This window comes from Ranitomeya variabilis, chromosome 2 (genome assembly GCF_051348905.1).
Source record: "Ranitomeya variabilis isolate aRanVar5 chromosome 2, aRanVar5.hap1, whole genome shotgun sequence".
Classification (NCBI taxonomy): Eukaryota; Metazoa; Chordata; class Amphibia; order Anura; family Dendrobatidae; genus Ranitomeya; species Ranitomeya variabilis.
This window is the reverse complement of record NC_135233.1, coordinates 279772591-279793219: the sequence shown is the minus strand read 5'-3', so window position 1 is coordinate 279793219 and position 20629 is coordinate 279772591. Positions and strand designations below refer to the sequence as shown.

Genomic DNA, 20629 nt, shown 5'->3' with positions numbered 1-20629 from the left:
TGTAAGTAAATATGCAATAAACACTGTTATGCAGTTAATAAGAAGAAATCTATAAATTTGTCCTCAGAAAAAGTATTGCTTCTGTCAGATCCTCCTTCAAATCTGATCTAATTATTTTGAGAGCAGAGAACAACCTCTCTACACTAACTTGGTTGGTGGCAAAGCAGTAACCACTCGGGCAACATCTCTGACAATGTCAGGATACAGAGGAATCGCTTGTTGCACTGTTATTTTTGATGAACGGTCAAATTTCTCAATTTCTTTTAGTGCACATGAAAAATTCTGCTGAAATGTACTGGCTGTGTTCTTTGATGGGGATGACTCCTCTTCTATGTGGGAACGCTTTGCACGGTCCTTGTGATCCAAATATTTTTAGAAATTTAACTCTTCATCAGTTGATGAGGGTGAAGATGTGGCAGGACGAACAAATTCTTCTTGTTCCTCCTGACTGTTCTGCAACCCTTTCATCCTTACTGCTATTTCAAACAGAGCTTCTTTTCCTTTAGTTAGCTGTTGATCATCTAGAAGAATCCGATGCATTGGGTCTACATAAACAGCTGCCAAAAGAATGTTATTTTGTAATAGTAGCTCCTCTCTCCGTTTCATTGATGTAGCAATGCCACTTGCAATTAACCCTCCTCTTTGCGACAGGCGAAACATCAGGTTCTTCCACTCCTTTAAGAAAATACCTGGAGTTAAGTCCTCTGCTTGTAATTTTTTAGTCACTGTAAATGGGTGCTCTAGCAATTTTTCCAGCTCAGTCACCTGATTCCACTGACTTTCATTTAGCGTCAGTTGAGGGTTAGCCATGTCTACAAGAAAGGTTTTCAGTTCAACCAAGCGCTGAATCATTAAGTACTGCCCCATCGTGTGGCTTGATCAATAACTGCCCCTTTTCCAGCACGTCTCTTCAAAATTGAGTCAACTTTACGGGTTCAGGCAACAGTAGCCAATTTTCTCACCTTGCCAATCAGTGCAGCAGCATGTCCTTCTTGCAGACTGTCTCTTATAGCCAGCTGTAGCGTATGCACAACACAGCGCATGTGATGAATGAAAGAACGTATTGACACAGTTTCAGCAAGATCATCTAAACTATCATGTTGCTGTTCATCTGAAGCAACTTCAGTTTGCTCCTCAGTTACAATACTGTGTTCCTCTATTTCAAACATTTCTGTGTCTGTGGACCCAGAATGTTCTTCTAGCTGCTGGTCACCATCATTACTCTCATTCATTAGCTTAATAGTACTTATCATATTTGAAGCATTGTCAGTTACGACAGAAAGAACTTGCTCTTTTTTAAGTTCATAGTCTTCCAGAACCTTTTCCACCAAGACCTGGAGAAACTCACTGGTGTGATGAGCTTTGGTGTCTTTTACTGCCAATGTCTTGGTAACTATTTCATTTTTGTCACAAACAAATCTGACATTGATGGCAAAATAGTTCACTCTGTGACATGTGCAGGCATCCATTTTAAGAAACAGAAAGCATCCCTTGAGAGTTTTTTAAGTTCTTCCTTTTGTTTAAAAGCTTCTTCGATTACTAATTTTCTAATACTCTCTCTCCAGAGAAACACCAAGACTTGCGGGCCATTTCCCCATTCAGACACATAAAAGCTGGTCGTGAAAATAATGAAATAGGAACACTAGCCTTTACAACAAGCTCTATGATCTGTTTTTTAAATGTATCTACTGTCATTGTCACAGTAACTTTGTCACTGACAAAATATCTTGCAACTGATGGATGCAGTCTTTCTCATCCAATGCTTTCAGTACTTCTGGTTGAAAGCACTGTAAATGTCTGTTTAGATTAGAAGCTCTGGTAGGAGCATTTTTATCTTTGCCTAAATATGCACTGATCTTGGCTTCACAGCATTTGTTTTTGTTGGATCATTTGTCATACACCGACAGACATAATGTTCTCTATCTTGAGTGATGGTGAAATGTTCAAATACAGCTGATTTAATGTGACGCTTCTTTGACATTCTCAGGTTTTTAATTCTGCATTCACAATCCAAATGACAATTGTTTTTCCTAAAAACAATTGTACAAAATTATTGCCAGGTCGTACAACTGATATAGTGGTCAGTAATACTGTTATTCCTCATGTACTCACAGTTAACTGATGCAAAGTTTGTTGAAAGGATAATACTTCTTACAGTCTTCCTCTTCTGAGTAGCAGCTGTGAGATGCTTGGAAGACGAACACCTAGTAAACATCTAGTCTAGAGGAGGAGCTTTACTACTAAGAATTTGCAACACTTTCACTTTCAGTTTCATACATTGTAAGTAGGGGGGTTGGGGCAGCATGAGGTTAAAGGGACACTGTCACCTGAATTTGGAGGGAACAATCTTTAGCCATAGGGGCGGGGTTTTCGGGTGTTTGATTCACCCTTTCCTTACCCGCTGGGTGCATGCTGGCTGCAATATGGGATTGAAGTTCATTCTCTGTCCTCCATAGTACACGCCTGCGCAAGGCAAGATTGCCCTGTGCAGGCATGTACTACGGAGGACAGAGAATGAACTTCAATCCCATATTGCAGCCAGCATGCACCCAGCGGGTAAGGAAAGGGTGAATCAAACACCCGAAAACCCCGCCTCTATGGCTAAAGATTGTTCCCTCCAAATTCAGGTGACAGTGTCCCTTTAACCAAGTTTAAGACTAGATAAGGGCAGTGGAGAACAGTGACACACAAGAAGTAAGAAATGTCTATCTCCAGCAGAACTGCTTATCACTGTTGTTCATAGTTTGATAGAACATATATATTTCAGTAACATTTTTAACCCCTTCATGACCTTGGGATTTTCCGTTTTCCCGTGTTCGTTTTTCACTCCCCTCCTTCCCAGAGCCATAACTTTTTTATTTTTCCGTCAATTTGGCCATGTGAGGGCTTACTTTTTGTGGGACGAGTTGTACTTTTGAACGACATCATTGGTTTTACCATGTCGTGTACTAGAAAACGTGAAAAAAATTCCAAGTGCAGTGAAATTGCAAAAAAAAGTGCAGTCCCACATTGGTTTTTTTTTTTTGGCTTTTTTGCTAGGTTCACTAAATGCTAAAACTGACCTATTATGATTCTCAGGTCAGTACGAGTTCATAGACACCTAACATGACTAGGTTATTTTTCACCTAAGTGGTGAAAAAAATTTCCAAACTATGCAAGAAAAAAAAAAAAAAAGCGCCATTTTCCGATACTCATAGCGTCTCCATTTTTCGTGATCAAGGGTCAGGTGAGGGCTTATTTTTTGCGTGCCGAGCTGGCGTTTTTTAATGATAGCATTTTGGTGCAGATACGTTCTTTTGATCGCCCGTTATTGCATTTTAATGCAATGTCGCGGCGACCAAAAAAACGTAATTCTGGCGTTTCAAATTTTTTTCTTGTTACGCTGTTTAGCGATCAGGTTAATGCATTTTTTTATTGATAGATCGGGCGATTCTGAACGCGGCAATACCAAATATGTGTAGGTTTGATTTTTTTTTTTTATTGATTTATTTTGATAGGGGCGAATATCGTAGTTACTCACCGATAACGGTATTTCTCTGATCCCATGATGGCACCACAGAGAGAGAGGGATCCGCCCTCAGGGACAGGAAACCCACAGGTTAAAAAGGCAGGACCTCTCCTCCACCTCAGGTTGTTTTATAGAGCCTTGACAGGACTTCAGCTGTAACTTAAGTAGTTATTTACACACACAGAAAGTCTTTCAAGTCATCGTTTATCATCATTATATTATTATTGAAAAAAAAATTTTTCCTTTTCCTTTTCCGCACCGCGTGGCTAAGCATTAACGGCTAACTAGTAGTGTGCACACCCATATGTGAAGGGAGGGAATATACGGGTGCCGTCATGGGATCAGAGAAATACCGTTATCGGTGAGTAACTACGATATTCTCTTACTCTCATGACGGCACCACAGAGAGAATTTCATAGGATGTGAGTTTTAGGGTGGGATTACTGCCTCCAGAACCCTTCTCCCGAAGGTTAAGTCTGAAGAGGAAGATAGGTCAAGCTGGTAGTGCTTAAAGAAAGTAGAGGAAGAGGACCAAGTGGCTGCTCTACATATCTGGTCAAGTGATGCTCCAGCTCGCTCTGCCCAAGAGGTCGCCACCGATCTGGTTGAATGAGCCTTAATTCCTTCTGGAATGGCTTCCTTGGATGAGGCGTATGACAGGCAATGGCGTCCCTTATCCATCTTGCCAACGTGGCTTTTGATGCTTTGTGTCCTTTGTTTGGCCCCTGAAAATAGACAAACAGAGACCTCCCTTTCCTACACTTCCTCATGGCTGATATATATTGGGTGAGACATCTCTTCACATCTAGTGTGTGCAAGATTTTTTCCCTTTTTATTTTTGGGGTTTGGACAAAAGCATGGTAAGGATATCTCCTGGGATCTATGGAAGCGTGATGCCACTTTAGGAAGGCAGGATGGATCAGTTCTAAGGACTACGCGGTCCTTTTTTATTTGAATTAGAGGGGGATAAGCTGATAGAGCCTGTAAGTCACTGATCCTGCAAGCCGAGGTTAGTGCTACCAGTAGGGAGGTTTTCAGGGAAACTATTTTTAAGGAAGCCTGTGATAAGGGTTCAAAAGGCGCTTTGGTTAGTGCAGAAGGTACTAGGTTCAGATCCCAGGGAGGCGTAGTATGATGTACGACTGGCCTATATCTAGTTAAAGCTTTAACAAACCTTTTAATCCAGTGGTTCCCTTCCAAGTCACAGTTATAAAGGGCGCCCAATGCGGCGACTTGAACTTTTAGGGTGCTCGTTGCCAAGCCTTTCTCTAATCCTTTTTGGAGGAATTCCAGTATTTCCTCAACTGGGGTCTCTCCCGATAAGCTGATACCTGAATTAGAGAGGAATCTTTTCCAGACTTTGCCATACACTCTGGTAGTTACTGGATTCCTACTGGTTAACAGAGTTCAGACTAAATTTGGAGAAAACCCTTTCCTGGTCAAAAGTTCCCTCTCAAATTCCAGGCTGCCATATGCAAGTTTTTTTACTTGTGGATGGTTTATTGGCCCCTGGCGCTGAAGATTCGGGATATCTGGGAGGACCCAAGGGTCTGTTACCGACATTAGGAGTAACCATGGGAACCGCGTTCTTTTTGGCCAAAACGGGGCAATCATGATCATCTTTGCTCTGTCGTCCTGGATTTTCGTCAGGACTAATGGAATTAATGCTATCGGGGGAAAGGCGTATGCTATTTGGAAATTCCAGGGAATTAGAAAGGCATCTAGGGTCACTGGATTCCCCCGTGGATCTATTGGACAGAAGGTCTCTGTTTTCCGGTTTTGACTGTTCTCGAATAGACCTATATCCGGGGTCCCCCAAGGGTCCACTATGTGGTTGAATATTTGCTGGTTTAATTCCTATTCCCCCTGCTTTAGCTGTGTTCTGCTAAGAAATCTGCTGTCTGATTTTCTGTCCCTTTGATATGAAGGGCTGTTAGGGAGGATAGGTTGGATTCTGCTTGTAACAGAATGGATTTCGTCACTTCCATCAGGGATTGGGACCTCGTACCCCCCTGGTGATTCAAATACGCCACTACCATCCTGTTGTCTGTCAGTACCCTTACGTGATGGGAACGGAGGGAAACTAAGAAATGGTCTAGCGCGTATTTACTGCCAAAAGCTCTTTCATGTTTGAAGTGAAGAGCTTTTCCCCTTCTGACCATGGGCCCTGGGCAATTTGATCTTTTAAGAGAGCTCCCCAACCCCATGGAATTGCATCCGTGGTGAGGGTTACGGAGACAGGCCATATCCATGGAACCCCCCTGGTGAGATTGGTCGAGTCTATCCACCAGGCTAGGGAAGTCATTGTTTGCGAGGAGATTTTCAAGCGTTTTTCTAAATCTCCTTCTAGGCATGATTTCCCACTGGAGATCTCTGGAATGATGCTGAGCCCACTGGACTGCTGGAATGCAGGCGGTCATCGATCCTAATATGGACATTGCTTTCCTTAAAGAAATGACTGGAGAATGTCTTAAGTGCTCCACTAGTTGTGTCATGTTGGAAATTTTTAACTCTGAGACGACTCTCGTTTTGTTGAGTCTATTATTATCCCTAAGTACTGCTGTACTTGTGTTGGGATAATTTTGGATATCTCTAGGTTCAATAACCAACCCAGATTTGATAGGGCTATCGTCACTTTGTCCAACTGCTGACTGCAATGGAGAGAGGATCTGCCCATCACTAGGAGGTCGTCCAGATAAGGAACAATTAACCCATCTTGTTCCCTTATGTGAGCCATCACTTCTGCCATTAATTTTGTAAACACCCTCGGGGCTATGGCAAGACCAAAGGGGAGAGCTTTGAATTGATAATGCCTCAGTTCCCCTTGCATCACTAACCGCCACTCAGATATTTTCGGTGATCCGGATGGATCGGCACATGGTAGTATGCGTCTTTTAGGTCTATTACAGTCATAAAGCAAGATGGATGAAGGGTTCTGACACATGATTTTATTGCTTCCATCTTGAAGCTGTCTATTATAAGGTATTTGTTTAAGTTCTTCAGGTTTTTTATTGTCCTGAAAGTTCCATCTGGCTTTGTCCGTAGAAAAAGAGGGGAGTAGAAACCTGTTGTCTCCTCCTGCTGTGGGACCTCCTGTAGGACGTTCTTTAAAAGGAGACTGTAGACTTCCTTTTGAATGGCCAGCTGTTTGATCTCTGATTTCCTCTGTGGTGTTGTGACAATTTGATGATGTGGCATTGTATGGAAATTCAACTTCAGACCCGTCTTGATTATGTTTAAAGTTCACGTGCTTACTGATTTTTTTTTTTTTCTCTCCCCCAGGCTTGGAGAAAGTATGTCAGTCTCCCTCCTACCTGAGGCGCACCTTCATTGGGGCAGCTTCTTATTATCCTGTTTGTTAAACATGAAGCCTCTGCCTTTAAATTTCTTATCCTCCCATCCTCTACCTCAAAAGGGTCATCTATAAGACTGATTGGGAAAACCTGGGAAGGCTTTTTTTTTTTTTTTCTTCTCTTGTCCACAGCTTTTTCAAGATTATCATCCAGGGTGCCCAAATAAAAATTCGCCCTGACATGGTATGGAGCATAGCTTGGCCTTAGTTTGTAGATCACCTGGCCAGCACTTCAGTCAAAGCGATCTTTTTGCTGCGTTTGAGAATGAGGCTGATCTTGCTGTCAGTCTCACTGAATTTAAGGAGGCGTCCGCTATACATGCCGCGGCTCCCCTCATTACTGACAGAGTCTAATATAGATTCTCTTGAAGTCTTATCTTTTAATTGGGTCTCCAGGTGATCTAGTCATGCTCTGGCCGTACATGTAGCAGCTATCCCGGGGTTTAACCCCCCTAGCTGCTTCCCAGGAGCCTTTTTAAGAAGATGTCGGCCTTCTTATCCATAGGGTCTTTGAGAGTTCCTATGCCTTCAAAGGGCAATGCAAAATTTTTTTTTTTTTTTTTTAGAGGCCTTCGTAATTGCGACATCTAATTTTGGTCAAATGGGTATTTTCTCTTATGTGTTAACAGGACTTTTTTATCTGGCCTTTACCACTCCTTTTTTATTAGGGCCTGAATTCTTTCGTTTAACGGAAACGCCCTGCGTTTCCTTTGTTCTAGTCCGCCAAACATAAGGTCTTGTACCGTTTTTTAGAGTGAGTGTCCGCCAGTCCCATGGTTGTTGTAACCATTTTGACTAGAACATCAGTTTCCTCTATAGGAAAACAGTTTTGCTCGCTCTCTGAGGATGCAGAGGATGATGAGGGGGACGTAGAGCTATCTGAACTATAATTAACGCTAGACTCCGGGGATTTATGTCTGGCCTTGCGTTTCTTTTTACGGTTCTCTACGCTTTTCAGCGCATCTTTCACTTGAGACTTAATTAAGTACTTAAGATCAGAAGTGAATCTTGGGGTTTCTTCACTTATGGTGTTCTCTATGCATGTCGCATAGTTTCTTTACCCAGGTAGCGGGTAAATTTGTGGAGCAAAGTGGGCACACTTTATGTTTGATTTTCGATGTGCCTTTCCACAATGAATCCCTATTTGGAATATATACATTCACGGAGGTCACTTACCCTCCTAATGTGGGAGAGATACAGGTTCTGGTGTTTGGGGAAGCCTCCTCCATTTGAACCGTTGATTTTCTCCCGGATCCGCTGGAGCCTCTGCTGCTTAAGGATCCCGAGTTGTGGCGTTGCACAGGTTCGCCCTGCTGTTGCGGTCTCCGCTGCGGGTGATGGCACTGCTGCGGGCGTTTCTTCTGCTAGCTTTTTTTTTTTTTCACACATTGTGAAATTTGTTGATCAGCGGCTTCGCCCATAGCGCTCTTCTTCTCCATCCCCATGCGCACGTGCTCCTGTCGGCTCCCAGGAGGGACGGAAGCCTTGCAGCAGCCGCCGCTGCTGTCTCCTGTTTGGCGCTTCCTGCTGGTGACCACCGCCACCTCCTCCCAGGGCCCTAAGCCGGCGGTAACATACCAGGTAGCCGCCGCTACCTATTACCGGCTGCTGCTGCTGAAGGAAAGAGGCAGACTGGTGTCCTCTTCACTGCACATTCATACAAGGCCCGCCGACCCCGGATTGTGCCTACAGGGAGAACCTCCACCTACGACCGCGGCAGGGCCCCCCGCTGCCTGAATTCGGCCATATGGTCCCCGGTATCCCGCGACGTCAGGTAACTGTGGATTCCCCGTCAGGGACAGGAAACCGAACTGAGGTGGAGGAGAGGTCCTGCCTTTTTAACCTGTGGGTTTCCTGTCCCTGAGGGCGGATCCCTCTCTCTCTGTGGTGCCGTCATGAGAGTAAGAGAAAGGGGGGTGATTTAAACCTTTATATTTTTTTTTATTTTTTTCACTTTTTTTTTTTTTTTTACTTTTGCCATGCTTCAATAGCCTCCATGGGAGGCTAGAAGCAGGCACAACACGATCGCCTCTGCTACATAGCAGCGATCTGCTGATCGCGGCTATGTAGCAGAAAATCAGGTGTGCTGTGAGCGCCGACCACAGGGTGGCGCTCACAGCTGCCGGGGATCTGTAACCATAGAGGTCTCAAGGACCTCTATAGTTACCATTCTGAAGCATCGCCGACCTCCGATCATGTGACGGGGGTCGGCGATGACGTCATTTCCGGCCGCCCGGCCGGATGCGGTAGTTAAATGCCGCTGTCTGCGTTTGACAGCGGCATTTAACTAGTTAATAGCGGCGGGTGAATCGCGATTTCACTCGCCGCTATTGCGGGCACATGTCAGCTGTTCAAAACAGCTGACATGTCCCGGCTTTGATGTGGGCTCACCGCGGAGCCCTGCATCAAAGCAGGGGAACTGACCTCGGACGTACTATCACGTCCGAGGTCAGAAAGGGGATAAAATTCATATGAAAGTTCAATTATGAAATATTAATACTTTTTTTAAAAAATCTGGAGTCAGTACATTTCTACCGACTCCGACCAAAACTAACTCCGACTCCACAGCCCTGCAGGTGGCATCACCATGAGGAACAGCTTACAAGATAAAAATAATACTACAAGGTTCTTTTTAGGTTACAGTAATTATGGTATCAAAAGTGACAAAGTACACACACAAATAAATGGCAACCAAAAAAAACACCTCAAAAAGGAAAAAAAAAAAAGTCCCAACTTTGCCTGGCAAAAACAAAACACAAGCCCTTAGACAAGTCCATTGACCGAAAACCTTTTGGTCTTGGGACATAAAAAGACAGTTGTTTGGTATTAATGTAGCCATGCTGACGAAAAGTAAAGTCATTTTTGTAGGGCATGCCATAAACACCATAAAACAACTCAACAGCAGAAGAATTTGCATTTGTTTCCATTTCACCTCACAAAGAGGATGAATTAAAAGACATCCCCTAGAAAAAAAAAACCCTCATGCAGATATGTCTACATAACAAGAAGAAAAAAAAAGTCATTGCTCTGGGCAGTCACATGGTGAAAATGAAAACAAATATACATAGGAAAAAATGGTTTGGTCCATAAAAGGGGTTAAAAACCAGCAACAACAACAAAAAAGTACTTCCCTGGAAAGTGAAAACCAATTTAAAGAGAACTTGTCCTCAGGTTTTCCATTATCATCTAGGTATGTGCCTCCTAATTAGGTTTATAATGCTCAGTGTGCCCCTGAAGCCGGACATACCGTAAATATGATTTTTATACACTACACGGTGTATGCTAATCAATACCAAGAGGCACAATGGGCATTTACAGACCATCCTCGGCACCCGCTGTGAGCTCACTAACAGAGCCCCTCTAGCTATTGATGGGTCTGGGTCAAACCTCACAGCAAGTGTTGAGGTTGGTTTGTACACACCCATCTGAATGGTTTCTTCGGATCCTAACTGGAAGGCACAGAACTTATTGGCAGCAGTCATTAGGTGGAGCTAGAGTTCAAGTCTTCTTACTCTGTGAAGTCTAAGGCTATGTTCACACGATCCTTTTTTCGCTGCGGAATTTTCAGGTCCTGATTTGGGAAAACCGCAGTGCAAAACCTGCGGTGGTTTTCACTGCGGTTTTCAGTCCTTTTTCTACTGCGGATTCCACTGCGGGTTTCCAGCTGCATTTTCCTATTGGTGCAGGTGGAAACCCGCAGCGGAATCCGCAGAAAGAATTGACATGGTACTTCTTTTTTTCCGCAGAAAATCAGCGCGGATTTTCCAGCGGAAAAAAGGAACGTGGGAACAGCGGTTTTCTTTTTCCATAGGGTAACATTGTACTGTACCCTGCATGGAAAAAGGATGCGGATCCGCAGCTGCAAATCCGCAGCGAAAACCGCATCGTGTGAACAAGCCCAAAGGGGTATCGTTTCTCCTTATGGAGAGTCACATACCATCTCTGGCTTGTCAAGGTAAGGAGGCTTATTTGCCGTACAATGCTCCTCTGGGAATTTAAATATGCAAATTGCCTCTTCTGTGAAAAAGAGGACTTAACTCTATAGCTCCACCTGTTGGAAGTAGCGATCCTACAAGTCACAATCAACCCTTTGCACGACTCGTTAAAGGGTTGATTGTGACTTGTAGGATCGCTACTTCCAACAGGTGGCGCTATAGAGTTAAGTCCTCTTTTTCTCAGAAGAGGCAATTTGCATACTCTGTGAAGAGAATTTCCCAGAGGAGCATGCAAGGCGTTTAAGTCTCCTCATACTGGCATGCCAGACCTGGAATGTCACTCTCCATAAAGAGAAACCTTACCCCTTAGGCAGCAGTTTAATAACAGGAAATTTGATGACAGGTTTCCTTAGACCCAAACAGTACAGCAGGGTTAATTTGACCTGAAAAAAGTTGGTGAAGCAGCAGATTATGAGGATCTGGAAATCAAGGTTAGGCTAGTCTGTTTAAGGGTAGGTGCTATTAGGAGTGTTTTTTTCCTAAGATATGGACACTTTGTGACAGCAGCAGTTAATTTGCTCTAAACGCTCAGGTGTATACAGGAAAAAAGCCTGGAGAAAAACCTAAAAAGAAGCAGGGCATGCGAGTTGTTTCAGCTTTGATGTATGGACTAAGAGGACAAAATGTGACATCTTTTTTTTTTTATCATCGCACCAACTGGAGCAGCTGTTGCTAAAACGAAAACTTACAATGCTGGGCACTAAGAAAAAGCAAGCCTGAACTTCTGCAAGGTATCCTTAAGGTACCTTCACACGAAACAACTTTACAACGAGAACGACAACGATCCGTGACGTTGTAGCGTCCTGAATAGCGATATCGTTGTGTTTGACACGCAGCAGTGATCTGGATCCTGCTGTGATATCGCTGGTCGTTGAATAAAGTTCAGAACTTTATTTGGTCGTCAGACCGGCGTGTATCGTCAGGTTTGACACCAAAAGCAACGATACCAGCGATGTTTTACGCTGGTAACCAGGGTAAATATCGGGTTACTAAGCGCAGAGCCGCGCTTAGTAACCCGATGTTTACCCTGGTTACCAGCGTAAAAGTAAAAATAACAAACAGTACATACTCACCTGCGCATCCCCTGCCGTCCGCTTCCTGCTCTGACTGAGCGCCGGCCCGAAAGTAAAAGCACAGCGGTGACGTCACCGCTCTGCTGTTAGGGCCGGCGCTCACACAGTACAGGAAGCGGACGCCGGGGGACGCGCAGGTGAGCATGTACTGTTTGTTATTTTTACTTTTACGCTGGTAACCAGGGTAAACATCGGGTTACTAAGCGCGGCCCTGCGATTAGCAACCCGATGCTTACCCTGGTTACCCGGGGACCTCGGCATCGTTAGTCGCTGGAGAGCGGTCTGTGTGACAGCTCTCCAGCGACCAAACAGCGACGCTGCAGCGATCGGCATCGTTGTCGCTATCGCTGCAGCGTCGCTTCGTGTGAAGGTACCTTTAGTAAAATAGATGTTTACTTTACTGGAGATACAACAGTGGTTTCTTACATTTCCCCAAAAAATACAAGTCATTCTGCACCATGACAATGCAAGAGTTGAGATTACAATTCCAGCAAAGGGGCAGTTGATACACAAGAACAACTATTAGCTACAAACACATGTAAATGCAAAAGGTGGCCAATAGTTATATTTTAGAACATTCTTGATGGATCTGCATACAATGCATTAGCTTTTTGGCGTGAAATAAACTGCATAAACAAAGACTCTTTCTAGAAGAATTAAGAAGGTCACTTGTTATGCCATCTATTTTAGGAAGAAAATTAAAACCCCGGAGTAAATGAGCAGCCTCCAAAACAGGAAGGCTATGTGCACACTTTGCGGGTTTTCCCGCAGATCCGCTGCGATTTTGATGCTGCGGGTCCGCAGCAGTTTCCATAGCGTTTACATTTACATGTAAACCCTATGGAAACCGCAAACCGCTGTGCACATGCTGCGGGAAAAACCGCGCAGAAACGCAGCGGTTTACATTCCGCAGCATGTCACTTCTTTGTGCAGAATCGCTGCGATTCTGCACCCATAGGAATGCATTGATCCGCTTACTTCCCGCATAGGGCTGTGCCCACGATGCGGGAAGTAAGCGGATCATGTGCAGATGGTACCCGGGGTGGAGGAGAGGAGACTCTCCTCCAGGCCCTGGGAACCATATTTGTGTGTAAAAAAAAGAATTAAAATAAAAAATCATGTTATACTCACCTCTCAGCACTGCACGCGGCCGGTCAGAGTTGCTGTGCGAACAGGACCTGCGGTGACGTCGCGGTCACATGACCGTGACGTCACGAAGGGTCCTTCTCACACATCATCTTTGGAACCGGACCGCCGGGTGCAGCGCCGAGGATATCGGGACGTCAGAGGGTGAGTATATAAACTTTTTTTTTAAATTTTAACATTACTATTGATGCTGCATATTGCTGCATATGCAGCATCAATAGTATAGGCGGAAACCCGCAGCGGAAACCGCAGAACAAACCGCGATAAATCTGCAGGGATAACCGCAGCGGTTTTGCCCTGCAGATTTATCAAATCAGCTGCGGGAGAACCCGCAGAGGTCACCCGCAAAGTGTGCACATAGCCGAAAAGATGCAGCATTTATCCATCTTTGTGTGATAAATATTACACATTGTTGTAATAAATATTTATGTAAAGCACACGCGAGTTATTTCTGTGCAGAATGTAAGGGTATGTGCACACGATGCAGATTTAGGCTATGTTCACACTTTGCGGTTTTTGCTGCGGATCCGCAGCGGATTTGACACTGCGGATCCGCAGCAGTTTTCCATGCAGGGTACAGTACAATGTTACCCTATGGAAAACAAAAACCACTGTGCCCACATTGCGGAAATTCCCTTAAAAAACCGCTCGGAATTGCTGCGGAAAAAAAGAAGGAGCATGTCACTTCTTTCTGCGGATTCCGCAGCGGTTTTCAACATGCACCAATAGGAAAGTGCTGTTGAAAACCCGCAGAGGAATCAGCAGAAGAAACCGCAGGAAAATCCGCAGTGAAAACCGCAGAGGTTTTTGCACTGCGGTTTTTCCAAATCCGCAGCAAAATCTGCAAAGTGTGAACAAGGCCTTAGGCTGGTTTCACACTTGCGTTTTGATCTGCAGCGTTTTTTCCGAAAAAAACGCATGCGTTTATTTTTCCTATGTTTAACATTAAAAACGCATGCATTTTTTTTTGTACGCGTTTGGCCGCGTTTTACGACGCATGCGTTTTTTTGCAGAAATGCAACATGTAGTAATTTTCAGAGGCTTTTTTTTGCCGCAAAAAACGCATGCGTTCATTTGCGTCAAAAAATACATTGATGTCTATGGAAACGCATGCGTTTTTGCGTACATGCGTTTGCTTGCGTTTTAAACGCATGCGTTTAAATAGAAAAAAAACAAGAATGCACCCTGATAAGCCACCCCCCACCATCAGGGTGATAAAGGGATCCTAACCCTAACCCTAGGGATCCAAACCCTAACCCTAACCCTACCCCTAACCCTACCAATATGACAGTGAATACTCTCCGAGTTTATATTTTTAGTACTCTATAGCAATACCGTATATCTTGGGGTGTCCACATTGAACAAAGCTTTTTATTAGAAGAATGTCCTGGTCTCCAGGTCAACATAATAGCCAATCCCTATGGATCCCTAGGATCCCTTGGGTTAGGGTTTGGATCCCTAGGGTTATGGTTAGGGGTAGGGTTAGGGTTTGGATCCCTTTATCACCTTGATGGTGGGGGGTGGCTTATCAGTGACCTACCTGGTGACCAGGACATTCTTCTAATAAAAAGCTACCCCTAACCCTAGCTAATTCTATTAATAGTGGGTTTTCTAGTTTATTTTGATGATTGGCAGCTGTCACACACTTCTCAGCATGCGTTTCAAAAACGCAAACGCAGGAAAAAACGTATGTAAACGCGTCAAAACGCCGCATTTTTTTCCTGCATGCAAAAATGCATGCGTCTAAAAAAAACGCAGCGTTTGCACGCGTTTATATGCGTTTTTTCACCACCTGCGGTTTTTTTTTTCAAACGCTGCAGATCAAAACGCAAGTGTGAAACCAGCCTTAGTGCAGAATTGGTGCAGATCTGCAGCAGAAACGCTGCAGAACTGCACTGTGATTTACAGTACAATGTAAATCAATGTGGAAAAAAAAAGCTGTGCACATGGTGCAGAAAAATCTGAGCAGAAACGCTGCAGATTTCAAAGAAGTGCATGTCACTTCTTTTGTGCAGTTCTGCAGCCTTTCTGCACCCCTCCATTATAGAAATAAAATCTGCACAAAAAACGCAGCTACGGATTCTGCCAGGAGATGCATATTTTGTGCAGAAAATTCTGCACCTCTTTTCTTACGTGTGCACATAGCCTTAGAATGCCTGAATATACCAATAAGTGAACATGTACAACCTATTTCTAAATAAAAAAGCAAAATGAAATTTTGATTTTTATTTTTCATTTGTTTTTGACCAACCATGTTCAAATACAGCTATATAATGCAACTAGGATTTAAATAATACGCATAGAGTAGCTAAATGTCGAAACTAACAGACTTTATTAGGTCAGTGTACAGCACAAGTGTATAGCCAATATGAGCAGAGCAGCAGGGTTAAGTAGTCCGTTACACTCAAGCTTAAGAAGGTTCCCCTGGTCCCCAAGTAGCCAACTTATGCTTTTGAGCATTGTCGGGTTGCACCCAAAGTAACTTTTTGTTTGAATTATAGATATTGTCTGAACGAGTATCTGGTGTATGATCAGCTAACAGGAACCTCCAGGACAACATCAGCCTCAATCTCCATCTTGGCATCATGAACTCCTTCCAGGGGTAGTAACCTATACCAAAGTCACATTTTCTGGCTTCCAGTGGAGCTAGGCATTAGAAGCAGATCAATAATCACATAGTGACAGCAAAGTATGTACATCTATGTCTTCTACTACTGGAACACAGTCATTAAGAATGATCAAGCTGTGCTCTTTATACCTTTTGCCCAGTACCAAAAGGAAGTGTTCCGGAGAAGGGAAGCATTTTCACGTTTTATGATGTGCAAAGTAGTAAAAGGAAAGATACTTTGGACTATGCAGAGTGACCACTGATAATAGGAAGTATGGATTTCTAAAGCATGCCCTCAGTAAAAACATAAAAACCAAAGCCTTCAGGGTTATGTTAGACCAAAGTAAGCAAAAAAAAAAACAATGCAAGAGTTATTAAAGAAGAAATCAAAGGCAAGTGCAATCAAGCTCCAGGTTATTTTCTTACCCTGAGAAGAGGTGAAATAAACGCTGCTAACACAAACCAGCAATGAGATGTTCGAGTCAATTAGGACGAGTAGAAAGCTTTGCATGGTAATGAGTACGGCATTTAGACACACATGGTTCTGACAAAGTGCACCATAAAGCTCTGACAACTTTTAATCTCTAATCAGTATTAGCCTATAACATGCACCTTACATATACGGTAACTCAATAATAAATGAGGAGAGACACAAAAATAACGTAAGTGCTTGAAAGGGTAGATTACAAGATTTATAGAATTCTAGAAGGAAAATAAATACAAAACATATGACTGCCCCAATTCTCCGCTTTACTTTGTGACCACGGCTGGAGTTTAAACAAGGCATCAAATGACTGCACACAAGACCCAGGACTCAGCCCCACACAGACATCTCAAGAGAACAGTTTATTTTTTCTGCTTGAGCGGTGGATTTCTTACGCCAACATGCACGATGACAAAACTGTTATCGAAAGTGTACTGAACGCGATCATACCCGGATGCACAGGCAGATTGAAAAAAAAAAAAAATATGACAATCCCAGAGAATGAAAGACAAGGTCCATGTATGACCAGTAATTGCCAGGTTCACACTGTGGTCACCAATGTTACTATATGAGGTTATTAAAACAAAGATTCAGGCTACGTTCACATTTGCGTTGCGTCGGGCGCAGGTTCGGAGACGCATAGCGGCGTATGCGTCATGCGCCCCTATATTTAACATGGGGGCGCATGGACATGCGTTGTCTTGCGTTATGTGACGCATGCATCATTTTTGGCGCAAGCGTCAGGGCGCACAGGACGCTGCATGATGCATTTTTTTCTTTTTTCATATTTTTTAAAACATTTTTTTAAAACTTTTGCCATACTTCAATAGCCTCCATGGGAGGCTAGAAGCTGGCACAACTGGATCGGCTCTGCTACATAGCAGCGATCATCAGATCGCTCCTATGCAGCTGAATTACAGGCTTGCTATGAGCGCCAACCACACGGCATTTAACTAGCTAATAGCGGCGGGTGGATTGCGATTCCACCTGCCGCTATTGCGCGCACATGTCACCTGTTCAAAACAGCTGACATGTCGCGACTTTGATGTGGGCTCAGCGCCGGAGCCCACATCAAAGGGGGAGACACGACATGCACTGTACTAGTACGGCGCATGTCGTGAAAGGGTTAACCATAGAGAAAAGTAACAAATAATGGCTAAGAAATTAAACAACTACTAATGGAGAGTCCACACATTATGGTAAAATTAGTTTTTGCAGCACGCTGTAACCCACTATTAGGTCATATTCAGATGTCTGGTCTTCACTATCGTCTTCATTATTGTCCACAAAAAAAAAACAAATACAAACCACAGGCGTCCGTTTTTTATAGTAGTCATAAATCAATACATGTCTACTGATAGCACACTGATCGCATCCCAGTGCTGTCTGATATTCATCTACTGTTTGCTAGAAGTTTGAGAATCTTCCATCAATTTGTTGCATATGAAAAATATTTAAAATTGAGAGCCTTTTTGGTTGATACCTTTTAAACTGAATCCGTCACCACATTTGACCTATCTAAACTATTAATATGGGCATGCAGGTTATAGACAGCTGAAACCACTCCTCCCTGTGTGCCTCCTATCAGATGCCTTGTTGTGGAGAAATCATCTTTTAACAATGACCTCTTCCAGGCTGTGGGGAGGATGCTGCCAGGAAGATAACTCTGCCTCCAGAGCTTGCTTTAAATATAAGGGGGAGTTACCAGTGTTATGTGTAATGGTTACCAGTGTTATATAGCTTCTCTCCTGATCTCACTGCAGAGCTGTGTGATTACACCTGACACATCTGCAGGTTCCCCTCAGCTCACAGGCAGATAGGATTACAATATTGTAAGGGTATGTGTCCACGTTCAGGATTGCATCAGGATTTGGTCAGGATTTTTCATCAGTATTTGTAAGCCAAATCCAGGAGTGGTTGATAAATGCAAAAGTGGTGCATGTGTTTCTGTTATACTTTTCCTCTAATTGTTCCAGTCCTGGTTTTGGCTTACAAATACTGATGAAAAATCCTTTTTGTGGGACGAGTTGTACTTTTGAACGACATCATTGGTTTTAGCATGTCGTGTACTAGAAAACGGGAAAAAAAATTCCAAGTGCGGTGAAATTGCAAAAAAAAAGTGCAATCTCACACTTGTTTTTGTTTGGCTTTTTTGCTAGGTTCACTAAATGCTAAAACTGACCTGATATTATGATTCTCCAGGTCACTACAAGTTCGTAGACACCAAATATGACTAGGTTACCTTTTATCTAAGTGGTGAAAAAAAATTCCAAACCGAGCTAAAAAACGGGGGTCGGCGACGCGCGCATTTCCGGCCGCGTAGTTAAATGCCGCTGTCAGCGTTTGACAGCGGCATTTAACTAGTTAATAGCGGCTCACCACCGGAGCCCGCATCAAAGCGGGGGTTCTGACCTTGGACGTACTATCCCGTCGAGGTGGGGTGGGCCCCCATGACCACGGACGGGATAGTACGTCCAGCGCGATCAGCGGCGCTCACGGGGGGAGCGCGGCCGATCGCGGCCGGGTGTCAGCTGCCTATCGCAGCTGACATCCGGCACTATGTGCCAGGAGCGGTCACGGACCGCTCCCGGCACATTAACCCCCGGCACATTAACCCCCGGCACACCGCGATCAAACATGATCGCGATGTGCCGGCGGTACAGGGAAGCATCGCGCAGGGAGGGGGCTCCCTGCGGGCTTCCCTGAGCCCCCCGCAGCAACGCGATGTGATCGTGTTGCTGCGAGGGTCTTACCTCCTTCCCTGCCTGCTCCAGACCCGGATCCAAGATGGCCGCGGATCCGGGTCCTGCAGGGAGGGAGGTGGCTTCACAGAAGCCTGCTCAGAGCAGGCACTGTGAAGCAGCCTGCACTTCTCTCAGATCGGTGATCTGTCAGAGTGCTATGCAAACTGGCAGATCACCGATCTGTATTGTCCCCCCCCTGGGGCAAAGTAAAAAAGTAAAAAAAAAAATTTCCAAATGTGTAAAAAAAAAATTAAAAAAAATATTCCAAAATAATGAAAAAAAAAATAAATAAATATTATTCCCATAAATACATTTCTTTATCTAAATAATAAAAAAAAAACAATAAAAGTACACATATTTAGTATCGCCGCGTCCGTAACGACCCGACCTATAAAACTGGACCACTAGTTGACCCCTTCAGTAAACACCGTAAGAAAAAAAAAAAAAACGAGGCAAAAAACAACGCTTTATTATCATACCGCCGAACAAAAAGTGGAATAACACTCGATCAAAAAGACAGATATAAATAACCATGGTACCGCTGAAAGCGTCATCTTGTCCCGCAAATAACGAGCCGCCATACAGCATGATCAGCAAAAAAATAAAAAAGTTATAGTCCTGAGAAAAAAGCGATGCAAAAATAATTATTTTTTCCATAAAATAGTTTTTATCGTATAAAAGCGCCAAAACATAAAAAAATAATATAAATGAGATATCGCTGTAATCGTACTGACCCGACGAATAAAACTGCTTTATCAATTTTACCAAACGCGGAACGGTATAAACGCCTCACCCAAAAGAAATTCATGAATAGCTGGTTTTTGGTCATTCTGCCTCACAAAAATCGGAATAAAAAGCGATCAAAAAATGTGACGTGCCCAAAAATGTTACCAATAAAAACGTCAACTCGTCCCGCAAAAAACAAGACCTCACATGACTCTATGGACCAAAATATGGAAAATTTATAGCTCTCAAAATGTGGTAACGCAAAAAATATTTTTTGCAATAAAAAGCGTCTTTCAGTGTGTGACGGCTGCCAATCATAAAAATCCGCTAAAAAACTCGCTATAAAAGTAAATCAAACCCCCCATCATCACCCCCTTAGTTAGGGAAAAATAAAAAAAATGTATTTATTTCCATTTTCCCATTAGGGCTAGGGTTAGGGCTAGGTCTAAGGTTAGGGCTAGGTCTAGGGTTAGGGCTAGGGTTAGGGCAAGGGTTGGGGCTAGGGTTAAGGCTACAGTTAGGGTTGGGGCTAAAGTTAGGGTTAGGGTTGGGGCTAAAGTTACGGTTAGGGTTTAGATTACATTTACGGTTGGGAATAGGGTTGGGATTAGGGTTAGGGGTGTGTCAGGGTTAGAGGTGTGGTTAGGGTTACTGTTGGGATTAGGGTTAGGGGTGTGTTTGGATTAGGGTTTCAGTTATAATTGGGGGTTTTCCACTGTTTCGGCACATCAGGGGCTCTCCAAACGAGACATGGCGTCCGATCTCAATTCCAGCCAATTCTGCGTTGAAAAAGTAAAACAGTGCTCCTTCCCTTCCGAGCTCTCCCGTGTGCCCAAACAGGGGTTTACCCCAACATATGGGGTATCAGCGTACTCAGGACAAATAGGACAACAACCTTTGGGGTCCAATTTCTCCTGTTACCCCTGGGAAAATACAAAACTGGGGGCTAAAAAATAATTTTTGTGGGGAAAAAAAAAAAGATTTTTTATTTTC

The 20629-nt window shown here is 43.7% G+C and overlaps 1 protein-coding gene across 2 annotated transcripts in view; it reads right to left on the bottom strand.

Annotated features, from left to right (window-relative positions):
- Positions 1–20629, bottom strand: part of ATRX (ATRX chromatin remodeler) — a 272152-nt gene that overhangs the window by 46332 nt on the left and 205191 nt on the right. The gene's annotated exons all lie outside the window — the stretch shown is intronic.